This window comes from Protopterus annectens, chromosome 11.part0 (genome assembly GCF_019279795.1).
Source record: "Protopterus annectens isolate FY-2018-M chromosome 11.part0, PAN1.0, whole genome shotgun sequence".
Lineage (NCBI taxonomy): Eukaryota > Metazoa > Chordata > Ceratodontiformes > Protopteridae > Protopterus > Protopterus annectens.
Window position 1 is genome coordinate 1,331,448,000 of NC_056745.1, and position 21,923 is coordinate 1,331,469,922.

The window sequence follows — 21,923 nt, forward strand, 5'->3', positions numbered from 1 at the left end:
CGTATGTATGTGAATGGCCATGACCTAGGAGCAATAGCTGACTCAGTGTTGTGGACAACATACAGAATGGGCTTTGTGGGTGAGGTGCGTGACATATGTGCACAATCTGACAGCTGCTTATTGCATTGTCACTGCTAGGTTAATAACCCTGTACCCATTAACTACCACCTAGGCAGCGGTCAACATTATGGACACTGTGTGTAAGGGATGGTGCTGTGCAGTTTACCTCCATGAGCTAGTGATGTCACCAGGCCTATTAGGTAGTCATACGAGGCAACCCAAGTCATGACAGGGTGCCATCCATGAGCATGGAGATCATTATACAGCCATACTCAGCACTCAAGTGACCAATATCGGATCACATATCACCTTTAAGGGGTATTGACCATGCTTGGATGGGCGACACCAGCCTTCACAATCCTCAACTTCACTATGCAGCATGCTGCCTACCCTGCATAAAGACGTGCAACACTGTAATGTTGGACATGCTACACGTACGTATCTTGATCTGAAAGACATACGTCATGGACAGCCACCTTCCTACTACAAGGATCGCCACATGCTGGACAGATCCCTGTGCCATACATGTTACATACTCCTGCCATACCATGCAACCCTGTCCAGCAAAGCTGCACATGTCATCTCTGCCATACATGGTGCGATGACCGCATGGTAGATGTATCATTAACTGTCTGGATCAGTAATGTGGCACTGATTCACCTGGCAGCGGCAACATGGCTGTTAGATACAGCTAGAAAACCTCACATCCTATGCCCATACATGGACCAGGGCATACACACTACTACATGACCTTGGCCGTACATGCTATAGTTAATAACCATCCCTGCGAATACCATCCGGCTAGCCATTGTCCTATGTGTATCACATGTGCAACACAGGCGATATGTGGCAGGATGTTGAACTGCCATACAGTGCCGTGTAGATGTATATGGCAAAACACATGCATGTAAAGGTTCCCATGCGCATGTCTGCATTTTCACTGCTCATGTCTGTTAAGGCAGTGTATGTGTTGATATGTGACATATACACAGCATCAAGGTCAACAGCATTAATGTGGACACATCCAAGCATGTGCTGATAGGTAAGAACACCAGTACAGGCAAACAGGCATGCCCATATCAAGACAGCATTCACATGGAGTATGAGCAATGTAATGTGGTGACACACATATATGATGATGATATCCAATGCCCATCGGGTGTTACATGTGTGTGACACAAACATGTCAGTGTCATGACGATTTGCAAAGACAACTGTTCATATGTACTAAATGTAATACACATGTATGTGCAGCTGTATCTCTGTGTATCTCTGAGATACTGTGACCTGTCTCCATCATTATGTCTTCCAGATAATGCCTCGATCATGACTGCCAGCATATAGCCGCTTGGAGGATGATGCCCTCATACCTTACCTCCATGATAACTATGAGGTATTGTTCAGCCATGTGCCACAGCATGCCCAACAGCGTGATGACCTGTGGCAGGAACTTCGCAGGAGGGTTAATGATGTGGGTGGCCATAACTGCACCTACCAGCAGGTGCGCAGACACTGCACGGACCTGATCCGACATGTGAAACAGCGTGCCAATGCAATCACCAGGGAACAAGATAGAACAGGTGGTGGGCCACCAACCCAGCCCCCACTCACACCTACCAAGGAGCTACTGGCCAGCCTGGGGACCCCATCAGAACAGCATCCACAAACACTAGCTGCCATCGTGGAGGTGGGTGTCTCCCAACCATCGAGCCTGGAGTTGCCTGGTAAGTCACTACTGCACATATAACTATTATATCCCATTTAGTTGCATGTATCACTGTACAATATGTAATGTAACATCATACGCAAGGCATGTTTACACACATGCCGCATACTATAGTATGCTACCCTGTGTATGCACATGTGCATACTCCATAGTATATGCTATTGTACTGGCGAATGTGTTAACATGCACAGTGCATCCTGTAGCTGTCATACAGTCATGGATAATGATCAAACTACTGTGTCACCCCTATACAGGTACCTCTGGCGTGCCGCACAGACAGCAGGCCGTTGCAGGTTAGACAGTTATCAGTATCAGGCATGTTAATGCACAGATCTATTTGCCATGTGGCCAGTTAACACATGTACACATAATGTATGGTCCAGTCATGATATCCAGGTCGCATCTGTCATCAATCACACTGGCTACCCATGTGCAATATATACAAACTAAATGAAACACCGACATGAAACCACAGTAACTATCATTGCTAGATGTGTGGACAGCTGTGCATACAATGGTGGAGGTGTTGTTCAATGTAGGAATATGTACTATACATCAGAAAAACACATGTGGGGTACACAAACAGTACTACACAGTGAGCTGGGATAAGGGCAGCCCACAGGATTCACCATTGTGGAATATGCCCCTGCAATGAGTGCACACATTGTGATGTGCCATCTGACATGTCCCAGACATGTACTGGTCCGGCTGCAACATTGTCTCTCTGTCCCATAAAACATACCCCACATACCAAACATACAACCCTTTGTCTGTATAACCCTGTGGACAGTGGAGTATCTGACATCTATGGGTGCATGTCATATGGGACAACACAGACGCGAGATAGACGGCCATCACAAACATTTGGCCAACACATGTTCACACATGGCCATGGAGGATGGCCAGAGACATGTAGCAACACACAGTAGATGTGATGTGTATGTGTACGCCCTGTTGCACATTGTCTGCACATGGTACAACTATAGCCTTTGTTGAATGGTTATATAGTAGATGTGGAACACTGGACATCCTAAAAGCCTGTGCAAAGCTTGTGGAGGTGTCACTTAATTCGACCACATAAGATGTGTTGAACATCATGACTGTGTCACAGCATGACAGTAGTCACCTGTACAGCTTCCACATACATACACAGACACCACATCAGGCCACAGATACCGTACATTTCCCTTGCTGCTGTTGGACATCACTGTCAGCCGTGCACCTCGTGTGTTGTACATAAATGTCATGTGGGACATGGTGTATTGACAAGTCTGCCATGTGTGGACACTGTTGCCAGGCAGCTAAGAAATGTTAGCAGTTGTGCAGGGGTGTCATCCGTATGTCTTCTGGTGACCTGTCACACATGACACAGCATGGTTTAGTGTGTATACACCTCAGCAACGTGGGTCACAATCCACAGTATTTGTGTATTGTGTATGCACGCAGTCATGGCTATGCACTGTGTGTGTATTCCACACTGTATAGCAATAGAGATGCCTCATGATTCCATGCAATGGCACTGTGTCTGTACTTCACAATGTATAGCAATATAGACGCCTCATACTACCCTTCACTGGTCATGCACATCTGCTAAAAGTGCATTCTATCTGTAGGGCATACAGACAACACTGCAATGTGACACCATTACACCGCTGTACATGTGTCAGGACACCATTGTGTCAAACATGTATGCATGTCAATGCACACATCAGCAGATTACATGTCATACTACATGTTAATGTCAAGGACATATGCTTCACATCAGCCATGTGTACTGTTACCTGTGCTGGTCCACATGGTGTATCACAGGGATGCATGCTTACTACCATGATTGTGTGAAATGCATGGCTTCTGCTATGACACATGCTTGCTGTTGTGTGCAACCCAGGGATGTATGCTAACTACCATTATTAATGTCTGAGCTGCATGCCATCTGCTGTATCACATGCATGCTGCATGCCTTCTGTCAAATCACATGCATTGTCTGTGTGTGTGTCTATTGTAATGTAGAGTCTTTGTTTGCCTTCACAGGTGATGTAGGTGCGTTACCCTCCTGCGGTCCATCTGATGTTAGTGTCCCCACAGACTCTAGCAGTGATGAACATATGCTTCAGGTACAGGCAGGGTTGTCAGGGGCTGAATCTGTGCCATTGGTTGCCATCCCACCTATATCCCTCTATTCCCCGCACACAGTTCTCATGCCAACACATACCCCATCACCAGTGGCCATAGAGGAAGGACAGTCAGCATGTGTTAGCTTGGAACAGGAACGTGTGGTGGCTATGGAAGGTGTGTCTTCGCACCATGGTGTCAGTGAAATGACTGCAGATGTGCCACACAGGCACGTGGCCAGTGCTGCTCGTAGGAGGACCTCTGGCCGACATGCACCTGCAGGACAGAGCGCAGCAGCTGGTGTCACCAGAAGCATGTTTCAGACTGTAATGGCGGCACAGGCATGTGCTGATCGGCAGAACAGAGAAGGGCATAGGCTTCAGAGGGCTGCTATCCATTCTTTAAATGACAACATCCAGGCATTGGCAAATGCTCAACAGCAGATTGCTGACATTTTGGACAGACGATTGGGTGACATGGTTGGAATCCTTGACCATGGTATGGCAATCCGCGAGCATGAGCTGTCTGTGCTGGAACATCTGATAGGAGTGAGGCGTAGGCCAGCTACACCACCTGGTGAAGGTCTCCGTGAGCAAGCTACCTCACATGCCCGCTCCCATAGTGCCGGTATCTGCAGCAGTGCAGCTGGTGCTGCGCTGTCCACACCAGGACAAAGCAGGCCATGTGGACGTGGCCCTGGACATTCCCAGCAGGGACACGGTTCCAGTGGACATGTGTCATCGGACAGTAGCCAATCTGTACCTCTACCTGGTAGTGCCCGTGCAACCCCTGGCAGGCACAGGTCACGTGGCCGTGGCCGGACACAGTGAGCTGTAAATCCTGGTCTGTACAATCTGGAGCTGTCAATAATACCCCTGTGTTGGCCGGACACATGGCAGAACTGTGTGCACACATACATGCACACACCAGAAACATCTGTAGGGCACCGCAACACCCACATGCGTAACAACCACACATTTCCAATTAGATCACCAGCCCTAACCCACACACATGATGCCATCCACTGGTGCAGCCTAGGCCCCTGGCAAACATTATCACCCTGTGCATATGATGATGCCTGTGCCGCATCCCTGTCATCCACACCATCGGTGCAGGGATATGCTCATATGATCTGATGCACAGGGTGAACAGAATAGTGAGATAAGTGTATATTACAATTGTTGTGTACTGTTGACACGCAGCAGACATACCATGTAGTACAGGTTTAGAATGCATTGTTTTATGTTCACAGTATATGTCTTGGTAACAACAGTAACAGCATGTTGGTAATGATGCCCTGCTTCCCTCCTTAAGGTCTAATTGCATGTGCCATTACGTAACAGTGTTTGCATTTAGAATGCATTGTTTTATGTTCACAGTATGTGTCTTGGTAACAACAGTAACAACATGTTGGTAATGATGCCCTGCTTCCCTCCTTAAGGTCTAATTGCATGTGCCATTAAGTACCAGTGTTTGCAGTTTCCCATGTGTAAATGTGGAGTACTCACAGGCATGTATGGCAATACCAGCATGCTATACGTAGCCTCAACCTCACTGTTAGAAAGGCTAACATTCCACAGATGTCTACACATCTACTGATCCAGAAGCATGTGAGCTGTGTACTAGGCTACAGTGGCTAGAGACGTGACATCCATACCGGGTCACATCACAGGTACAGTTACATGGTGCAGGGGGTTTACACAGCGGTCTAACTGATCTCAAGGGTAGAGGCCAGTTGATAACATGAGGCCTCACTGTGTAGCAGTAATACACTTTCACATTACAGGATGAGAACACACACAGACATACACAGACACACACAGTAACACGCCCACACTCACGGGGTCAATGACACTATAACACATACTTGATAGTGTTGAGGTGAGGACACCTGTCTATGTGGTAATCACCATTACAGTACTGTGCACACACATGACGCGACACAAAAAATGAACATGTACAGGTAGGCAGTAATGCCTAAGACCGACAGCATCAACAGGGTAGTAGATTGCATCACCATGAGGTGTTAGGGGGTCCTATCTATTCTGTATGGTAGCATGCATCCTCACTCCATGCACCAGACAGCCATACATACATACACACACACACACTGTGGAGTCCACAAATGTCATTCACATACAGATAGCTAACGTGTGTGATACACACACCACCCCTGCCTATGTCTTGCTTTCTACATTGCAGTATGTACAGATCTCTACAACAGTGTACAGGGGTGTGTAACAATTGGTATGTATTCCCCACCATACGTGGCATATATGGTCACACAAGCAAACACACATGGCAGTACTGTGAATCAAACACCTGCTATCTTATGATACGTCTGACAGACATGCAGCGGTATTGCCCGCATTACAATGTGTACCGATGCTACGTTCGGTAATTGTGCTGCTATATGCACACGAGAGGACTTAAGTGTTACAGGTGTCAAGTGATTTACAGTCAGTGACACCCTGACCGCTATGTAGGTTGTATGTCTTCAAGTAACAGAAACATAGCTTACTGTTTGCACATGTTATGGTAGGACAGCTTGTGACACACCTGTGAGCTGTCTTCAGCAAACATCCATCTGCAAAGGTGGACCACCACTTTATGTACACACATCTATCCATAACTGATGTACATCTTACCGTACTGTCAATATTTCATCATATACAGGTGTCAATGATGGGGCTGCATTGCAACTGCATGTTGTAGTAAGACACAGATGAACTGCATACATCAGGTACTGCACATGCATGGTAGCTGACTGCACACCACTACATGTACATGTGTGTAGGTCCTACATTCCTGTCATGTAGCCATGTTTGCATGCATTGCAATTGGTGGACATGTGTGATGACATACATGACACTTGGACTGTTGTATAATATGATAGTTGTCATGGGTAACCAGTACAGAGGGAATGTTAACTCAGTCAACAGTGCTACTTTATGTACTGTTAGCATTCAACAGCCATGGACCTACCTTCCATGTGCATGCGTGTAATTGCTGTAGCCACTTGTCTGCATGGAGGACAGCAAAAGCTATGCTATATACATATGTGTTGTGTGTGTGTGTGGGCCATGTACATATCCACGGCAGTTACATGTATGTCATATCCAAACGTGTGTGTTTTCTGGTGTAGAGCAACAGTTATCTGTTACAGTTGTATAAGACCCAGGGCCCCTGTTATGTGTACAGCCGACCTAGTTATGAACAGTGGTATCATTGATTGCATAACACATGATGGAACCCTGTCGGTACATGGGTAGTCTGCACAGTTGCTGTAGAAATACGTACAGTCCACTGGTCATGAGTAACATGGTGTTGCACTAATGTATGGATGTGTGTTGCTGGTCCAAGGACATGGTGATGTCTGAGGGCTACATACTAGAATGTGGCATTTACCACTGTGATCTGCACCTGACACATCTGTGATGGCTTTTGAGAGTGTACTGGTCAGTACATGTGAGTGGCCTTCATGTACGTGGGGACACTAACACCTGGAGCGGTCCGTAATGGTCTTATGGCCCACATGTCTGTATCTGAGGTATATGGTGGTAGTGCTATTGTGCATAACTGTGCCTTTGTTGATGATGTCACCCACCTAGAAGTATGTCTCTGGGAGTGCTGTGTTCCAGTGATCTCGGTAGCGCGTTCTGTAACTGCGTAATGCTGCAGTGTGATAAGGTAGTTAGGTCTGCGTTCTAATCCCAGCCGTGCCAAGTGTGTGTGTGTGTGTGTGTGTGTGTGTGTGTGTGTGTGTGTGTGTGTGTGTGTGTGTGTGTTTCCAGCTGCCTGGGGACAGAGTAATGCTTTTAGACTGCTCACTCTCCATACAATCCCTATTGGCATCTTTGCCTTTGCTGATGATGTCACCCACCTAGAAGTATGCCTCTGGGAGTGCTGTGTTCCAGTGATCTCGGTAGCGCATTCTGTAACTGCGTAATGCTGTAGTGTGATAAGGTAGTTAGGTCTATGTTCTAATCCCAGCCCTGCCAAGTGTGTGTGTGTGTTTCCAGCTGCCTGGGGACAGAGTAATGCTTTTAGACTGCTCACTCTCCATACAGTCACTATCAGCGTCTTTGCCGATATCACCCACCTAGAAGTATACCTCTGGGAGTGCTGTGTTCCAGTAATCTCGGTAGCACATTCTGTAACTGCGTAATGCTGTAGTGTGATAGAATAGACAGGTAGGTGTTCGATTCCAAGTCATGACAGGTTTGTGTGTTTGGCAGTCATATCCTATGTGTTGGTATCTGTGAGTGGCTAGCTCCAGGATGTGTTGAGTGTGTTTTGTTGCATTCCTATATAGTGTCCACAAATGTCATAATCGCCCAAGAGACTGGGTATGTCAACACATACATTCGCCAATAGGTCTGGTGGGTAAATGTCAGCAGCCCTACTCTTACCCTTACTACAGTCTGACCTGTGTGACACAACGAAACACACTTGCCTTGATAGTAACACCACTACATAATGCAGGTGGCACATTTGGTTTCCCTTTCATTCTTGTCTAATGCTTTGTTGTCATGTGGTCCGCTGTTGTGATATAAATTCAATATCTACGTCTGTGTGTGTATATGTGTGTGTGTATGTGTATATATATATATATATATATATATATATATATATAGATATATATAGATATGTATGTGGACATTAGCACTATTGAATGTCTGTGCTGGATGATCTGTACGTGATCACCTCGGATGTATGTATATCTGCCATGGCTTAGTGGTAAAGCACATCGTCTGTGGTGTGCAGGGTCCAGGGTTCTAGTCATGTAGAGACCGATTATTTTGTTGCTGGGAAGAACAAGGGACATCAAATACGGTGATAGTAAGGCCCTTTTAACCAGTTGTGTGCAGATCTGAGCGACAGTAAGCAGTGGTTATTAATTTGGAGGATCAGTATGGGTCATATAACTATGCATTAGAAGACAATACTATGCAAATGAGGTTGACAATAGCGAATCCCATTTATCCCCAGAGTGTGATGCAGATCCCAAGAGTGTATGTGTATAGATAGCTGGGTGCAGGATTCGAATATAGGTGAAAGCATGGGAGGGGTTTTAGGCATACTGTACGTACATTGGAGCCCTGTGCCTCGGGATTGCTCCTGCCTTAGCATGCCTAAGCTAGGGGTGTGTCTATACCTGCCTGATGAAATTGGGAGGGACAACAGCAGTAGTGGAGTAGTCAAGGTGAACAAGCTGCACAGACAGGTGATAATTAGCACAATCAGCAGATTATATGGCCAGGCCAGCCAAGAACACTACAGTAAAGTGACCAAGCACCATACACACAGGTTTCTCCCACACTCTACACGGTGTATACATGCAGGGACATTTCTCGACACAATCCAACCAAATGAGAAGGGCTGCAGCAGGCAACATAGACCAACATGTGCAGGAGGCTGAGGGTGGTGAGGATGTGAATGCTGCCGAACAACCCTTAGTGAGGTGACAGAAGACTTTACAGACCCAGGGTAACCTACCAGGGGCTACATGAGCTGGAGATAATGGAGCACTATGGGGTGGACAGAGACCTTCTACAGCAGCTTGTTGAGCTGTGCCAGTCACACCTGACACATCGAACAGGCCGAGGGAAACCCATCCCAGTGGATACCAAGGTATGTGTTGGCCTAGGTATACTAGCCACAGGTACCTCCCAATGCACAACTGGGGATATCATGGGGATCTCACAGGCATCTGCATCCAGAGTATTGCACCAGTTCACAGACGCCATGTCACCACATGCCAGTGAACACGTACATGTCCTCAACACACGTGATTTGTTGACCAGTAATATGCGTCTCTCCCACCAAATGGCAGACTACCCTGGGGTATTGGGTGCTATAGCCTGCACGCACGTACGAATCAAAACACCACCCGGTGAGCGGGGTAGGGCCTACATTAACTGCAGGGGCATACCCTCCAACAGCTAGGTCGTATGCGATGGCCAGGGCATTAAACTGAATGTGTGTGCTGTCTGCCCTGGAAGCTATGACGATTCCGATATATGGCATCTGACGTAGCTGTACCACACCTTTGCCAATATGGACATCCCTACAGTCACATAGTGGGGAATGCTGGGTAAGCACTGGAGTTGTGGCTGATGACACCCATCAGCAATGCACACACACCTGAACAACTACACCATACTGAGGCACAGGCACGACATATAATTGAGCATGTGTTTGGGATGCTGATGTCACATTTCTGGTGTCTGGACACATCCGGTGGAGCCTTGCAGTATTTGCCAGCTACATGCACCCAAATTGTTATGGTATGTGCTATGCTACACAATCTGATCCTGTGGTAACAGTTGCAGCAGGAACAGCTTGGGGCAGGGCCACGCAGCCCCCCACCAATGCCAAGGCCTGTACAGGCACAGTGTGACTTGGAGGAGGAACTACCTGAGCTGGACCCAGTAGGCGAAAGGAGGCGTGCACAGTATGACCTGCCCTTGGCAAAGAGGCAACACATGGCATATGCACTGATACAGTAAGTACCCAGGGAATTTCACTCTCTCTGACTCACATAGACAGTACAAGGGATGCCAAACATGACACTACCTGTGCTCAGCCATGTAAAGGAAGCGCACTGTGTGCATCTGACATAGGCAGCCCTCCAGCACCATCCTCAGGTCTGGAACACCCCCAAGGTAAGTCAATCAACCTACTAATTGGCAGTTGTATTAGAATGTGTATTTACCTGTAGCTATGGTATGGATGTGAGCATACAAGGGAATTTGGTGGCCGACTGTTGGGCAGCAGACAGTACACGTCCATAGTGGCACCATGACATCTGCAGCACATACTAGGGTCACAGTAGTAGCCAGTAGTACACAGGGTGCCCTAACCCACTACAGGTTATGGGCTGAACATCATGTCTGTCCATACAGCCCACACAAGTCTCATACAGCTGGACAGGTGTAGACCAATACAGAGAAATGTTATACAATGGCCTCTGGATATGCCCAATGGATGACCCCAACCCCCACAGACACACACACACACACACAGACTACAGCAGGCCAGGCAGTTGGATGTAGGTTGTGAAGGCTAGGACGTCTGAAACAACTATGCTGGTAATTCAAGCTGGGATCTGATGTACACTGGCATGCCTCCAACCAGCAATTTAGGTAGGTCCACACACTGAAATGTAATACCTGGCATACCAGTACAGTAGTAGTAAATGTGTACAACTGTCAGCTGTGCCCCCCTTCCAACGTACACATGTGTGTCATGTGCGCCACCCCCAGTGCTGTGTAGGACTGTGGATGCAGTTGGATGTCCCCCTACGCTGTGCAGAAATGTAGCAATAGTCAATGCCACATGACCATTAGCTACCCTGCAGACACAGCATGCCACCTGTCGGTGTACAACGCAGGGGTCGGCACCACAGTACTGACTATATGGACATGTGACACATGCGATCCAGTTGACCATACTGGGCATGCTCAAACACATGATGGTATGACGGTAATGTCAGTCGACAACATGCGTAACAGTCATACTGAGCATGCTCACACACTGAAACACAGAACGGCCAGGTCTGCAAACACCAGTGGTCCGGACATATCTGCCAGTACATTGCTATACTGTTGGATGACTGTGCTGTATGGTATGTGTGGGGTACTGTCTATTGTCTGTATATATGCCATGGTGTATTGGTAATTCACATGAGCTATGTGCGCAGGGTATTGCTACCAACACGTGCAAAGGACGGTTCTTTGTTTTCGGCCAGAACGACGCCTTTGGATACGGAGTGGGTAAGGCACATTCCAGTAGGTGGGAGCGGTTGTGCATGGGTTTGCGTGTTGTTAAGCACTGCTGACCTCTGGTTACAGCTCATTATACTTGTTTAGACTCCACATTTCTTTAACAGTGCAATACTTGCATACTGGTAGACAAACACGCGTACACCTGCTCGCTCATTCACTTGCACGTGCACCGACATTGGTGCTTCCATTTGTCACTCACGCTGGGTGGGAGTGATCCCTTGTGATGCCTATTACATCGCACTACATGATTACAGTATCGGGTATGGCTAACCATTAGGCGACGGCAGGTGTCGACTGTACGGACTCGGCGGCCTGTCCGGTGACATATTCATATTATATGCATCTTCTTCATACAATCTGCTCCCATCTGGCTGATACATGGGAACCAAAACTCTGCAATGTTGACATGTAAATGTGTTTTGGGAAACGCATCTCTCAGCCGGGTTATGCTACCGCATACCTATTGTAGGTTGTCCACCTTTTAGATTGGCCACACTCTAGGCGTAACACCTTTCCCACTTTGCATGGGACAGTCCCTCATTAGGCATATGTGTCATGCGACAATACTGTAGCCATAGCTAATGTCATGATTAGAGGACAATATTATATTCTATGTGTCTGTAATAGTTGCATGTAATGGTTATTGTATAAATGAAACGTCGATATGTTATGTGAAGTAGCATAAGCAACTTGACTGCTGCTAGACTAAGCTTTGATTTGTGCTACTATGTATATGTCTGTACTATGCATGGTTGTAGGTATGTTCTGACCTGGTACTTCTGACATTTCTACAGAGCAGTTCCCACTTTGGCCATTTGGAAAGGTGGCAGCCCTATAGGACCTATATGTAGAGCTGTCACATTTGACAAGGCAACACATACCCACAGCCAGTAGTAAACTGACTACTTCACCGGTTTGCATACGTTAATGTTATTCTTGTAGCATTATAGTTGCTAATACTGTTTCCTATAACATGTACCTGTTTCAGATACAACAAAATCATTATATGACACCACTACACACAATATAAGAACTCTTTTCCCGAAATCACAGGCCATGTGCCGTAACATTCATTTTGCAGGACACAACTGGCCAGAGTGGAGTGTCCCTCACAAAGGCGAACAGGTGGTAATCCCCAAACTATTATGCTATCATCTACCTTATGTGGTCAGCGGAATATGCACTTTCCGTCACTAGCAGACCTCACATGCAAATGGGGAAGAATGAACACTGTATCAGGGACACTGCATAACACCCTGAGGGACACATTTAGATGATTGGTTCTATTAACCTGACACATTGACAGTCACAGGGCATATGTATTCATTCACATTTGTCGAGGTACATGCTGTTTATGACTCATACATGTTGTCATTAGTCATTACGTGTATTCGTCCAACTGATATCACTAGTTCTGGAAGTGTTTAGTTAGGACTGTGTTACATTCCGATTCGTAATCATGGACGTCCATGATAATCAGGTACAAGGCACTGGTATAGTCCTTATGTGTTCCCCTAATGGTTTATGGACTATCCAGAAGATGTGCTCTTCAGGTTTGGGAGGTATAGGCATCTGCTATGCCCACATAGGAATATTAATTACTTCAACGGGGCCTGCCTACCAACACCTGCACACTTAGGCCCATTATTGCATACCCATGATTCCCCTGACACCCCTCTACAGCACTCATGACTCATACTTACTGTGAGCGCAGCTGGGGTATGAAAACACCCCTACACACTGCCCACTCTCCCCATCTTGGGACACGTTGTACATTTTGTCAACCCATGTGTTATTACACTTGCACAACCTACTGTTCTGTGTACAGCTACATCCTGCTCGCGTCGATTACTACAGGTTCACCTATATAACGAAGTTTTGGTGTCCCGCATGGGACCCCATTATCCATGTTTAAAGTGTAGACCTTGCAGATCTCTCCCACTGGTACGTTCCTACCGGTGGTTTGGGAAGCAGCGGTGCAGTTACCTTTATTGTGTGTCTGTATGTCTGCCCAGCCTAGCTGGGCAGTGTGGGAGGTAAACGTTTGTTTATTGGACCTCCCAGTAACATATGCCCAGTAACATATGTTACCCGTAATTGCTGTAACGTAACCTAGTTATGTACATGTGTATATCTGCAGTAACATATATATATATATATATATATATTATATTTATATTTCTCTGTTTTATATATATATATATATATATATATATATAAGTGTGTATATATATATATATATATATATATATATATATATATATATATATATGTTGTCAGTCATTACGTGTATTCCGCCATCTGTTGCCCTAATATCATTAGTTTTGGAAGGGTTTAGTTGGAACTGTTATATTCTGATTCGTAATCATGGACGTCCATGATAATTGGGTACAGGGCACCGATAAAGTCCCTATGTGTTCCCCAAATGGCTTACGGACTATCCAGTACATATGCTCTTCAGGTTTGGGAGCTATGAGCATCAGCAGTGCACACATAAGAATATTAATTACTTCCACTGGGCTTGCCTACTACATCTCTGCCAACCAACACCTGCGCACTTAGGCCCATTATTGCATACCCATGATTCACCTACCTGACACCCCTCTACAGCACTCATGACAAATACTTACTGTGAGCACATCTGGGGTATGAACACACCCCTACACACTGCCCACTCACCCCGTCTCGGGACACATGTCGTAAGTTTTGTCAACCCATGTGTTATTACACTTGCACAACCTACTGTTCCGTGTACAGCTACATCCTGCTCGCGTCAATCACTAGAGGATTGCCTGTATAGTGAATTTTTGGTGTCCCGCAAGGGACCCCGTTATCCATGTTTAAAGTGTAGACCTTGCAGATCTCTCCCACTGGTACCTTCCTGCTGGTGGCTTAGAAGCAGCAGTGTATTTACCTTTATTGCCTGTCTGTATGTCTGACCGGCCTAGCTGGGCAGTCTGGGAGGTAAACGTTTGTTTATTGGACCTCCCAGTAACATATGCCCGGTCTGAACATATGTTACCTGTAATTGCTGTAACGTAACCTACTTATGTACATGTATATATCTACAGTAACATATATATATATATATATATATATATATATATATATATATATATATGTATATATAATATTATATTTATATTTCTGTGTGTGTGTATATATATATATATATATATATATATATATACATATATATATATATATATATATATATATATATATATATATATATATATATATATATATATATATATGTTGTCAGTCATTACGTGTATTCCGCCATCTGTTGACCTAATATCACTAGTTCTGGAAGGGTTTATTTAGGACTGTGTTAGATTCTGATTTGTAATCACAGACGTCCATGATATACAGGGCACTGATATAGTCCCTATGTGTTCCGCAAATAGCTTACGTACTATCCAGTAGATATGCTGTTCAGGTTTGGGAGCTATGAGCGTCAGCAGTGCCCACATAGGAATATTAATTACTTCCACTGGGCGTGCCTACTACATCTCTGCTAACCAACACCTGCACACTTAGGCCCATTATTGCATACCCATGATTCACCTACCTGACACCCCTCTACAGCACTCATGACAAATACTTACTGTGAGCGCAGCTGGGGTATGAACACACCCCAACACACTGCCTACTCTCCCCGTCTCGGGACACATGTCGTAAGTTTTGTCAACCCATGTGTTATTACACTTGCACAACCTACTGTTCTGTGTACAGCTACAACTTGCTCGCGTCAGTCATTACTGGTTTACACTTATGGTGAATTTTTGGTGTCCCACAAGGGACCCCGTTTTCCATGTTTAAAGTGTAGACCTTGCAGATCTATCCCACTGGTACTTTCCTGCTGGTGGTTTGGAAAGCAGCGGTGTATTTACCTTTATTGCCTGTCCATATGTCTGACCGGCCTAGCTGGGCAGTGTGGGAGGTAAACGTTTGTTTATTGGACCTCCCAGTAACATATGCCCGGCCTGAACATATGTTACCTGTAATTGCTGTATAGTAAACTAGTTATGTACATGTGTTTATCTACAATGACATATATATATATATATATTTTTGTGTGTGTATATGTGTATATATATCAGTAAATGTATGTGCATATATATATATATATATATATATATATATATATATTTGTATATGTGTGTCTGTGTGTGTGTGTATATATATATATATATATATATATATATATATATATATATATATATATATACACATCTGTGTGTCCGTTGACCAATACATTTCCCGGGCAAACACACTTATACATGCGTATTGTTTTTTTTATCTCTGCTTCAACAGCATACTATTGCCTTAGTCATTATGACACCGACACTTCACTCCAGTTAACTTGTAATCAGTATATAGCATGTTATACAGCGGACAGATGTCACACTTTGTTCATGTATGGAGTACTGTTGATAAGTGTGATGTGATACAGTGTCATTTGACCTATTCCGTGTCTGCACAGCCTATTATTCCTGCTAGTGTATTTGTTTCTGTGCACATTCATATTATTTATGTCAGTAAATGGAGTGCATGTGTTACAGAAAATGTACGTCAACATATTGATGTCTGCATGTTGGTTGTGTCTTTCGGCTTTTCCTGGTTAGGGGTCGCCACAGAGGAACTCCGGTCCGCTGCTGATTGGCAGATAGACTTTTATGTGCCAAGTTGCCAGCCTTGACACAACCTTCAACGAAGGTACGCCCATTCACGCATGTCTCCACGCAGAAGATGCTCTAGCTGAGAATCGCACGTACGTACTAGCTGACCTACATGGGCCGCTCCATTGGAAACGGCGCAACCAAACATGACACTCCTGTTTCCATAATCGCATAGCCATAGTTTCTCCAGTCCACCCGTGTTGAGTTTCCACGTGTAACAGTCATTATCCACCTGATATCGCAGCCATGACACACCTTTACACATTGCCCTCTCCAGAGCGTTAGGGGCCCTACACACATTTTGTACCGCCTCGTGTATTCACAGGGTCTTCCGCCATTTATATTTGCACATACATGCCTTTCCTGGTGTTATGGATTATGAATATTATTGGGTTACAAGTGTAGGTGGTCACAACATGAACTACATTCCGTCTGTGTGTAATGTTGACGTAGCAGTTCAACGATACTATGGCCACTAGTATAACCCTGCCTGTGCTCTACTCACTCTTGTGCAGCTTTATCTGACATACGCTGCAAGCACTATATAATACCTTAGTTGCTCTAGATTCCCTTCACAATCCTTGTGTATGCTTTCTTTTTTCGGCGTTCATTATATATATATATATATATATATATATATATATATATATATATATATATATTTTTTTTTTTTTTTTTTTTATGTATTTATTTTATTTCTGTGGATATATATCTATACACACATATCTATATATACATATATAAGTTACATCTATACAAAACAACATACATTTGCTATGTTGGGAGCTGCTTACACCCGCACAAGCGCACTTGCATATCCTTATTGTGAGTTACGTATATTTACTGCCACTTCTTTGTGCTTAGGTGGGCCTTATTCATTATGACAGTACCACTTTGATTGATGGAATCTGGTTAATGGCCCCATGTTTAAATGTTGGCTTTACAGCATAGAGGCATTCATTACACAAGAAAATTATATGTGCTATAGTCGTATTTGAACCGGGAATGCATTTACGTTAGGCGGATGCTCTAACCACTACACTATTGGTATTCTGCTTCATTTATATGTATACCCATGGTTCATAGCTACCCTAACATACGCCTCACTGCTTCACTTACACAGCAGGCATCCATTCTCCTGCTGGGAAAACCACAGTACAACACATGCGACATTCCATATTCCCTACTGCTCTGGACCCATGCTGCATGTTTACTCACTCCAAGGATATTCAGAACTCCAAAGCTTATAGCCCTGGCACATACATGTGTTTGATTGTCAGGGTGTTCATGTGGTGATCCAGGTTTAGGCTTGTCCGACTGGTGACTGGAACTTCCTTGACCCTGTTCAAATATCAGACTTAGCACATGGACAGAGTTGGTACCGATTTTATCATTCTACCTGTGTTTACAGACGCAGGGGTTTGGGCACCTCTGACCAGATTATTATGTCGCCACTACATAATATAGGGTGGGGGGTGGTTCCACTACATAATACAGGGTGGGGGTGTTTCCCTTCATATTTCACTATTTCTTTCATTCATATATACGATTAATATTATTCTGGACATCACTTATGACTTCACTACAGGTATGCAATAGTACTGTCTACAAATATGACAGTTGGTGTACATATGTGTATGGACCTCTGTAATACTCAGGGACTACTTTCAACAGTGACAGGGACAAGGCAATATCAAATCAGGGACAATCATGGACACTTCTACAATATTAGTACTATTAACTTGAAACGTGTTGACAGATTCAGAGCCATATGTATTAATACAAATTTTCTGCAGTTAAAAGTGTCTATTACTCTTAATTATTGTCATTAGTCATTCAAGTATCATTCAACATCTTTCCTCCAAAGGTCACTGGTTTTGTGGGTGATTAAGAGGCTGGCCAGTTATTATGCGAATGCTCTAACCATTGGTAGGGTTGCCACATTTTCATATGTACAGGATGGGATATATTCTGGACACACCAGATTGTTTAGGCCAACACATACCCACGGTCAGTACAGGGTTTAGAACATTCATTATTTTCCTAGATGAGAGCCTATTCCTGTAGCACTTTAGTTACTTATTCTGTTTCTTGTAAGATTTACGTATTTTACATCCAGAAATAACTGTTTTAGGCAACTGTTACATGACATATGGTACATAGTTATTTCCTACAATCACAGGACATTTGCCATTGTATCATTCTTGGTCAGGACACACCTACCAAAAGAGTGACTGTCCCTCACAAAGTGGGTCAGGAGGTACCCTGCTTGCGACAGAACCTTAATCACCCTATTTCCAAGTGCCACTATGCGACTGTGTACAATATATTCTCTCGATAATTCATGTGGGGAGACGTGCATCACGGGCAGGTGTTTGATCCTGGGTAGTAGGTTCTGCATGACCGTCTAGAGGCTGAACAGTCTTGTAAAGCACTACTGCACATACAACTTGTGTCCAGATGTCTACAGGACTGGACATCGTGTCGCGATACCAATGATACTGATGTTTACACAAGATACTTATCCCATGAGGGATATCCAAAAATTGAACAAGCCAATAACTGTCCATTCTTTTGGATTTACGAAAATGTGTTGGGGTTTTACATGCAAGGGATACATAGTTTGCAATCCTGACACTGCCTAGGGTGACACTGCCTACTACATATGAGTAGTGGTCAATATGTGTAGATATGGCTGCGCCAAGCTAGTAGCCCAAGTATGGCTGGATTTGGTGGACGTTCATGAATGGGGGTGGGTTGTGTGCTGTAGAGGGCATGATGGGTATTCAATTATGTATCCAGGTGTGTTGCATTGGGATGGCCCAGTTCCATCCAGACCATTTTGTGGGTATGTGCCGGTGATGTTTCTATACACGTGTATCGTACATTTTAATATTCACATGTTTGTGTGATTGTGTTCTACAGGTTGTATTGCAGATGTGTATGCTTGTTCTTTGTGTTTCTTTCTGATTCACCCACTGCTCCCTCATACACCTCCAGTTCACATATTGTGCATCCAACACAGTCTCGCCTTTGTGGATTATAACATAACCCACCCCCCCACACACATATTCCAGACACTCCATCCATCCCTTCTTTGGTTGATGGCCCATGTCACGGTCAAGGGAACACATTGCATACACTACATATGTCAGGTACCTGTATGGTTGTGAGGACTACCCTGGCATTTTTCACCTTCCACATGCTGTACATCATGCACATAGGTACACGCATATACTTATCTTTCATGACATGGTAGGTACACCCGGGTAATACCTGTTCAACTTTTACACATCCTGACAAAAATGGCTTGGAACGCATATGGGCGGATTTTGGCCAAAAGCTCTGACCATTGATAGGGTTGCCACCTTTTCATATGGCCAGGATGGGATATATTCCGGACACAAATCAGATTCTACAGGACAACACATACCCACGGTCAGTACTACGGATAATACTTTTGTTTTATGCCTACATGTTAGCTTATTGGTGTAGCAGTTTATATGCTGCATCTGTTTCGTGTACTTGCTTAGTCTATTTCTTTTAACATGGTATGTTAAATACAGAAATAACTATTGTATGTGACTATTACATGCGATGTGGGATATAATTATGTCATACAGTCGCAGGATATTTTACACTTATAATGGTTTTGGTATGGACACAACTGCCCAGCTGTGTACTATCCCTCCCAATGTGGGACAGGTGGTAACCCTGACCATTGGGCTAGACGTAGCTATTGGCGGCACGCTAACATGATGCATTTCACTTCCACTTGGTATAACTATCTACACTGCATTAGAATACGGGCACACTGTTTTAAATGTCATTTGTTCGTGGGATGGAGACTCAATATTCACTAACGTGCATTTGTGTTTGCTTCTTAATTTTGTGTTTGCAAGAACTGTCTTGCATGCTTTGCATACGTTTCAGTATCCACGGACACTGACAGGTGTGATTACTATTGCAGGCAGACTGTAATATTCAGCATTTTAGGTTGCACGTCGACAGCCGACATTTCCACGCCTCTGTGCAGCACTTCGACATGCCCCATGCACTCGCACTCATTTCCTATGCACGTGGCTGTGGTGGCAGCATGCCTTCATTAATATACATATGGCACTACTGCACCATCTACATGCCGCACGGTCAGCGCAAGCCTAACACCAGCCTTGCACCGAGCTTCATGAATCCCGGGGCATGCCTATTAATGTATAGAGCTATGTCACATAATACGGATGCTCATTACATGTTGCTAAGCTCTAGTCCTACATTTAAGAAAGCTTTATTGTATGCCTTATTTATTTTTGCATTTTTATAGCAGAATTGATTTTAACCTTTATTCATTGTTTAGTACATTCTCAGTTCCCCTTTTTATTTTAAACCAGGGAGACAAATTTGTCATTGTTTGGTAATACATTTTGATTGTGGCAATTGACAACAGTAACTTGTTGATTAACTCTTGTTAAGCAGACTTTAATACATGGGAGCAATATGCATGCAAGAACTACAATAACAGCAATTAAAATATGATAATTTTTTTTCCTGTCCACCTTGTAAATAGATTACTAAACTACTCACTCCAATCATCACTCCAATTTTTTTAGTATGTTGTGACACTTGCGCAATGACCTCTAAAATCGCTTTTAGAGAGACTGTTTTATCTGGAATAAATGTACAACTTTGTTCTCCTATTAAGGCACATGTATCCCTTGGGATGCTAGTATGTAATCTAGTCCATTCAATTTTGTAATACCATAGTTCGTATGACAGTCATTTCAACAGTAATGTCTAAGACTGCATTGAAAGTGGCATTTGCCAATACTTCAACCAATTTAGACAGTTTTCTTAACTCTCAAATGGCTTTTGCTGCTCCATACCATGGGAATATACCTGCTCCAGAAATTATATAATCTCCTAGAGCCATATATTTTAATTTTAAATAATCAAAATTTTGGTGGTAAATACATGATGTATCTAAGGTGTTTACTGGATTTTCAATTACAGGTAATATGTCTCTCTTTCTTTTTGCATTTCTAATACTTCCCTTACCACAAATGTAATATAACCCATCTAACAGGACAACACTGCTATTTACTATACTGCCATTTACTTGTCCCATAGTAGGAGTTTTATCATGTACAACCATAAAATTTTTGTTTTACTTCACCAACACGTAATGTTGGTTTTGCATTCATTTTTATCGTTCTGTGAAAAATGAAATGCTGCTGTGTCACTTAATATTAACTGACCCTTAGCTGGTATTGGTATAGGAAAACCATGAAAAAATACCCCACATATTGGTATGTGGTTTTGAAAGTTTATCATTTCAATTGTTTGAATACAATTACTATTACCCACTGGGACGGTTCCATTTTGTTGAAAACATGATTCCCTGTACTGTAGCAGATAACTGTATATTTATAACTTGGTCCCATCTTATTTATTAATACTCTCCAACTATTAACATTATTTAGTAGAATTGGCACCAGAGGCATAACCCCTGTTATTTTAGGTATTAGAAACATTCATACTTTTTGCATACTAACA